Raw genomic sequence first — 8,121 nt, forward strand, 5'->3', positions numbered from 1 at the left:
AATTATTTATGTGCTTTAATCTATTTGATGCACAAAAAATTAGCTCAGGCATGAGTTTTAGTCTGTCTTATTAAAATGCTGAAATAACACAAACAATTTWTTTTTTTTCATGTACTTAGYCTATTAAGCTTCAGTCTATTTATCAGGATGMTATTTTACACAAAATGCTGATCCTTAAGTGCAGTTTTGAATAGCCTGAATATAAACAGAGCACCCTTTTAAGCTAATAAAACCATTAAAATATACATGTCACCAGGCCTCTTGTAAATGGAGTCAAACAGAGAAAGATTTAGTATTTACAGCAAGCTTTTTCAAATATTTTATTCTTTGTTCCACTCACTTAAAGCCAATTTAGTGTTCTGGTACAAAAAAAAAAACATTCATACAACAGGTTATGCCACGACTGTGTGGAGAGATCCTGTAATTATAGAACAGCAAGGGGTGGATGCCACAGAGGTTCTTTTTTCCTTTTGACATTCAAATCAAACAGCAATCATACATATAAAAGAGGCAGAAAAACTGATGTCGGCCATGCTGTTGTTAGACAAGACGCTGGGGGGAAAAAACCACAAAAAAAACACACACATGAGTAACAGAAAACGGTAGCAGTGAAAGGGGCATCTGTGGTGGTCTTACTCTTACTGAGCTGCACCACTGCGACATGAAGTGCGTACTAAGCTTTACAAGTCCAGTCATCACAAGGGCAAGGATGTTTTTTYCCCCGCACTCTCTTAAGGGATATCAACCCAGCGACAAACAGAAGAATTTATTCTTCTGAGGCAACTGGAGGAGCTACTTCAAAAACTGAGAGTATTCTTATGTCGAAGGAGTCAGTAAGARGATCACAATCACAAAAAAAATGTCACAACTTGCCTCTTAAAGGATATTGTGTATGTCATCTCAGCAGTGTTAATATCAATTTGAAAGTTATGAGAATTGGTTCTAGACTGGGAAGGTAACCMAAGGCAACAGGCTGAAAAGAATAAAGGGGTTGAGGGGGAAAGGTAGATGGCTATGAAAGAACAAAATATTGGACAGCAAAGCTCAAACCTGTCAAGTGCTGTACAGTCAAGTCAGGGATACAAAAAGGAAAAGACAAATAAATACGACAGGTCAGCAGGACGGAAGAGTCAGCAGAATAGTGAAAAGGACAAGTGCCATCCTGATGAACAGGGCTGTATATCAATAAAGAGTCATTTAAACTGGAAGAAAGAAGTCCTCRGTGTTAACAGCGGAGTTTTCTTGCTTACGCAGCGACGATTGAGTCTTCTGAAAGTGACCGCACCACTGACACCGGAAAGAAAAAACAAACATTATCAAAGCTGGGATCTTAAATCCAGTCGAATTAGTATTTCAGTGATGCCGTATATAAATAGAAAYTTATATAAGGAGATATTCTCTTCTTTTGGYATAGTTAATTACAGATTAACAGGGTGGATTTGATCTCAGCAGAGATCATTGTAATGAACATTTGTGATATTTAGAAAGTTTAACTTAACGCTGATCAGTGCTTTGGTGAAAATTGTTGTTGTTAGGCCAAGACTCAACGTACGAATTGCTTCATCGCCTTGCCCAGACAGGGACGTGGGGGGAAATAAAACAAGCTGGCTCACAGTTGCTCTTTGATATGATTTATTTTACTTTTACTTTCAGTTATAGAGCTGAATTTGTCCGGCTACATTTTGTAGACAATTGTGAAATGTTCATGTGTCTGAAACTTGAGACAGAGTCGAAGAAACTGGCTTGCTAACTATTCTCGTGCAGAGCTGTTGTCTCTTTAGTCATGTTCTTCCATAAAATCGTGTTCAACAAGATAAAGACATTAACCACATTTTAACAGCTTACGTTTTTTTTAAGACAAAGCTGTGAACATAAATTCCTGAAAAACAATTAATACTGTATCCATTTTGTTTCTTTCCTGATTACTGTGTGTGAGAGAGAGAGAGAGAGAGAGAGAGAGAGAGAGAGAGAGAGAGAAAGAGAAAGAGAGAGAGATGATTGTGGCTAGCGTTTAAATCGCACCGCTGGTCTTAAAATAGCCTGATATCTTAACAATAATGTGGATAATTTGAGCGGCAAAGCAAAGAAGAACACTAATTTGGTAGGCAGATTGAAGCTCGCCCACAGCCTAATTGCACCACCCTACATAAAAACATAATTAGTCTAATTGCCACACTTTTAACCAACTTGAGCATCTTCTTATGAGGCTAAAACATTCTTGCTGGTTTTCAGTCTGCACAGTTTTCTTTCCCAATTCCTGTGTTTCTCCGCATCTCATTAAGCGATGGGGGCATGACAAATCCGTTGGCTTATCAAACTCGTTTTGTCATGATAAACTTGCACTGTGCTCTGCTGCGACTGTGTGTGAGGAGATCGTTGTCAGCAATGAATCAATCTCCTAACAAGGAAACGGCGAAAAAGTAAAGCGGCGCTCTGTGGTCAGCTGTCCGTCGTTTGCCAGAAGCTCGTTTTGTCGTGGGTCTGTTCGTCTGACGTTCATCACGTTGTTGCTGATGAGTTATCGCAGAAAGCAAAGGGATGCCAAGGCGTCGCTCGACAACACCCAGAACTCTTTGTTTCACTTTAATCTGTGAACAGATTCTTTGCCCCATGAAAGAGTCTTGGCTGAGTGGCCTATTTGTAGCCAGMAGGGATTCGCTTATTCAACCCSCAGGTTAAAAGATCTTGTTAGGTTAATTTTGTAATATTAAAATAAATATTTAGATCGATGACAAATTACCTATTGTGCTGATTTATATTTCTGTTTACATCTTTCAATACAAAGTTCTAGATATCTGATGATTTGAGGTCACGCTTGTGTTATTTTTTTATTATTATTATTATTATCATTATTTGTAGGCACTACATGCAAACCTAGCAATAAAGGTTATCACTGTACACACTGCCTGTGCCTGGATCTTGTTATGCCTGTGGCTTTAATGAAAAAAATATATTTTATGCCATTTATCTTCATCGTCGCTTTTCCGTGTGTGTCCACAGCGGGGCCCTCTCTCCACCTTCATGACATTTATATGAACTGTTAATAATGACACATTGGCCCGAGTGGTAAATGACTMAATTTTTACTCGCGGGGATATTGTGAAACAATTCTTTGGGGTTTTTTTTAAAGTGGATTTGCACATCTGATGAATTTCACTTTTCCCCTGGAAGCTCCAATTTAAGAAATTTAATAAAGCTATATTGCAATCAATGTAAATTATGAAATGATTTTCACAAGTGGCCCAACCTGAGTAAGGTGAAAATCCTTGCTTCAAGAAGATAATGGATCGGGTAAAAAAAAAAAAAAAGGATTATGTTTCAGTGCAGTGAGGTGCATTTAAATGTTGACTTTTCTTTTTAAATATCGCACGATATTGAATTTGGTAGTGGTGAGATGTGGAGAGGATTGAGTGCAGATGGAAGCACTAAAAGGAGATGCATTTTGCACTGTTATATACAYTCCTAATGGTGAAACAAGTGATCGTGACCCTGTAATAAATCTTTGTGGCATCTACTGAGATACTGTCTATTGTTTAGCCTAAAGTCTGCATGGAAAATGGAGGCACGATGCCGGTCTTTTTCAGATGGCCACAGTCCATAGAAAAATACCAGAGCTTTGATCAAAAATGAGCCTGAAATTACCTGATTAGACTCAGGCACCAAAATAAGCCATGCACAGCGCAAATAACCCCACTGTGGGACACATTACTGGAAACAAGAATTCGTGCCCCAATGTTTTGTTCAAGAGCACGTAGGAATATTTTGAGTCCTGTACTAAGCTCGGGGAAAAGTTTATCTTGGTACTCGATGCTCACGTGCGACTCCATCAATGTTACTTGATAGAGTCGAGTAAAGAAAAATTCAAGGCTTAAGAGATTTTAACATATTAATTTCAGTTAATTAATTACTAAGATTTAAATGCATTAAGATTTGTAATACAATTAAATTTTTTTTTAAACATACAGAAGTCCGGAGTTCATCTTCCCTTCAACTTTGAGGACCCCTCGGCGCCCCCTAGTGGTCCACTAGGAAGTCACTTTGAAAAATGCTGTTCTACGCCATTGTAACTAACCACAGTAAAAGATATACCTTCATATCTAGCAAGATTTTTGTGTCTCTAAGCCAGTGCTTTTGATCATTAATCTTAAGTATTTCTCGTACTGTAAGGCCAAATATCTTGCTGAAAATGGCAGATTTTATTTTGGAAAATTACTTCCCATGCGCACCAATTTTGCAGTCATCATCACAAATTAACAACCAATATTACTGAATAACATGCTCAATGCCGTTAGTACATATCGAAATATGCAGAATTTTTTTGACCATTTCCTATATTATTAATAAAATACAGATACAAATAAAAAATTGAAAAAAAAATCTGTCATATTAAAACAAATGTGACTCATGCTTTTTTTTTCTTCCAAAGCTGACATCACTTATTTTACTTCAACCTCCTACAGATTAATTAAGATCCTCTGTTTTCCCTCATTTGTTTACGCTCTGATGAGCCGAGTGCTTCTGTCAGTTCTGTCGGCAGCAGATGTCCAGTGCAAAGAATTACACTGTCCTCATATGGGTGCCACGAAATAATTCCTGCTTCATTTTGAGTGATTAGCAGGTCCCCCCCATCCCCCCTCCTCCCTCCTCTCTTGTAATTGCAGGATTATTCCAAAGACTTGTATGTCTGTCATCGCTTGATTAACTTTCAAAGCACCTTTTGTGTTATTCACCCTCTGGTTTGAAGATTAAAAATTTTGAGTGAGTACAGGGCAGATGTTGCATGACATAAATTAATGCAATATTACATCCAATACTGAGTGTATGATAACCTTGTATTTCACTAATGGGGCTTTTAGTTTATTGTCTTTGTATTTTAACTCCAGGGGACGTCAGACAGCCAGAACGACGCAGACAGACAGAATCTCTCTTTTTTTTTTTTTTTTTCTCAACATCTGAATATTCAACATTTGAATATCCTGCATCGTTCAAGCAAGGATTAAATATTTGTGGAAGTAATGAAAAATTGTGATTTCCTCATTAGAAGCTACAGGGGGAGTTTATATATGCAAAAGTAATGATAATAATAATAATAATTTTGCAAACTTTTACAGTAGTGCTGCACTTCATCATAACTGGTCTCAAAGTTTATATACAGATCTCATCCTCATCCCTCTGTCTATACAATTTGCTCAGTTTCATCATTTCTCAACATAAACATCCATTTCCAGCCAGAGTCTGACTGCTTTTTTGTTGGTTTTTTTTGTTGTCTCCGAACACATTTATGGTATTTTGAGCCCTTCACCACTTGTCGTGATTGGATCTCAGGTAGAGGCTGATTACAAAGTAGTCTCAAAAATCAGCAGATCTCACTGGGATGCCAATAGTCGAGCAAATAAAGAGTTTTAATCAAGCTGCTGAAGCATGCTCCTAATACCAATGTTTACATCAGGCACAGTTTTTGCTGGTTTTAATGTTTACCGCCACACGGCATTTATTAGCTCACGTGCTTTTCTGTATGGTATTCTTAAAGGCATTATCAGGCGAAAGGGTTAGTCACAGCATGTGTCACTGCCCAGGGTGGGAGAGGGATTTGCGGATATTTTCTTGCCAAGTGCCTGAGGCTRGGCTGATCWTTTCCTCGCGCAAGTCCAACAGAAAGCTAAATCTGACATGGAAAATGTATTGTACACAGATGATTGTACTGTTCCAATCATCATACCTCTCGTGTGTGGCTTCTGGAAAACAAAGTAGCTCAGGGGACAAAAGGTTGTGAAAAATCGGTAACRTTTGGATGTTGCAACCGACGTGTTTCTCCAAGTCGTCATCAATGGATGCCGTTTGTGAAACTACCCAATTTCCCTGTTTGCTGTTAGTCTGTTTATCCTAAAGTGATACTTGACTAAACTGTGCAATAGGCAAAAAGCCGCTAGACAAGAGCTTGGCTCTCATACTCAGATTTCCATATTTATTGCTTGAAATCCTGCAGGGAGTTCAACTGAATGCCAATCGTAGAGCCGACTCACTAATGCAAGTATGTATCTGCAGTCTGAGCCCTGCTACAGATCCCGTGCTGTACAGCACTTGATTGATTCAAACCTGCATTTAAAGCTCAGCGTTATAGTGTACAGTAAGTAGCTCACTTAAACTACAAAAGAGTTCACAGTCTTCCATTTTTTTGTACGTTATAAGGCCCACACAGCAATTAGAAACTAGACTAGGAAAATTTMAAAATGTAGAAGTTGTTTTTTATGACATAGTGTACGGAAAATGTGATAAAAAAAAAAGGTACAATTTTTGTAACTTAGTTCAAGTTTCAATTGGTAAGATAAAAGGRTGAAATTTAAGTTATGGATGTTTTCTTCCTTTCTGAGGACATAGCAGAACTCGAACACCATAGCATCTCTTAGCTTCTCCAAACTTTAAAAGACRTTTTAAATCTTTAGTATGCTTATTTTAATACTAAAGTTTGGAGCTTCTCTTCCTCTGCAGACCTTTAATTTGCTGGTCATAAGCTGCTTGAGATCTACCCTGGGCAAACACACAGTCGGTCCTCTGTCAGTGTGAGCAAAGTTCCAGGTTTTGCTTCACTGAATAACCTCACCTGCATTGGCTTTAAGGGCTTTAACAAGGGGATCAATATAATCTTAGTGCATATAGGTTGGTTTCTACCCAGATAAARAGCTTTACAAACTTTTTTTTTTCAGCACGCAAGTTATACGTTTCACTGCATGATTTACCTCAGTTTGTTTTGGACTCGTGATTYACCTCCATAAGAGCAGCAAACAGGGATGAAGAAGATGAAGGCAGTTGCAGACAGTCCGGTTGCTCTGCCCACATGCATCACGGGCGCAGAGAACCAAGTAGCCAGGGTTGCACCAACACAAAATCAGGCTCCTGAAAATTCAAATAATCGTAAAAAAAAACCCAAACATATTTGAATAAAAATGTGTAAAGCATGTTAAATAGACATAAGCAGCACAAAAGTAACACATTTGCTAAAAAAAACTAAGAAAAACATAAATCTTCTCCAGCGTCCTCCATGATGCAGATGAGATTTTCTGGTTTTAATAAGTTCCCCGTCGTGAATTTTCCTCAGGAAAACAAAATCTGTCATAATTATAYGGGTCACTTTCCTCTGTAAAGTTGGACCTTTTCAAAATTTTTATTCACAGCCTTAGCTTATGGAATATTGCAAAAATAAATAAATAAATAACTAAATAAATRAAAAAAGRAATGAAATTAATAGGGATACAAAATAATAAWAAAAATAAAATACACAGCATAAGGTGCTGCCTTTGAGGCTGGATGTGTTGCGTCTGTATGTTGTATCCACCGTCCCACATGCGCTGTTGRGCAAAGTCTTTCRGATGCCGTGTTAAACACTGGTGTGTGAACTGCAAGTCAATTGCAATGCCACAGTTATTCTGAATGGGCTAAGGGTCGTGGCATCTTAAGATATTAGCATGCCAACGCATTTAAAGGCCAATTTCATTGTGCATGCCTCTGGAACAAACCCCTCAGAGAATTTGCATCTCAACAGAATATCACTTTTCACTGGCTTCTTGAATCTGCATGCCACTGATGCTCACACTTTCTATTTCCCAGCCTGGATTCGTAATCACTTTAGTGTCAAATTGTCTCCAATCAACTGTAATGAGACAAAAAAAATAAAAAAAACACCCAGAAAACTTTTGTTCTTTTTATACCTTTTTTTGTATTACTCCTTTGAGGAACTTTTTTTTTTTTTTTGAGAGTTTGCGTACTTGTTATTTCAAGGGGTTTTAGGTGATGMACTGTTTGATTGTACTAATACAATCCCGATTGAACAGAAAACAGCAGGATCGAAGCTTAGCCGTCTCCGCTGCTCAGACGTCGTGTTTAGCAGTCGTCACTGACTTGTTAGTGAAAATTACTCTAAAGCTCAGTCATATACCCAGRGCAGACCACAATGTTTTCATTTATTATTGTTAGTAATGACAGCTGGGGACGCTTGGCGCACTGCTTCATCACAGTGGGAACTAATTAGCAGGTTGGCTGATGTCAGGGCTGCAGCCAGATGAGCCCAGGCAAGGTTAAGAAGACAGGGGTAAAATTTACTTTGTACTGCCTCTTTTTTTTTTT

Source organism: Poecilia reticulata, linkage group LG10 (assembly GCF_000633615.1).
Source record: "Poecilia reticulata strain Guanapo linkage group LG10, Guppy_female_1.0+MT, whole genome shotgun sequence".
NCBI lineage: Eukaryota > Metazoa > Chordata > Actinopteri > Cyprinodontiformes > Poeciliidae > Poecilia > Poecilia reticulata.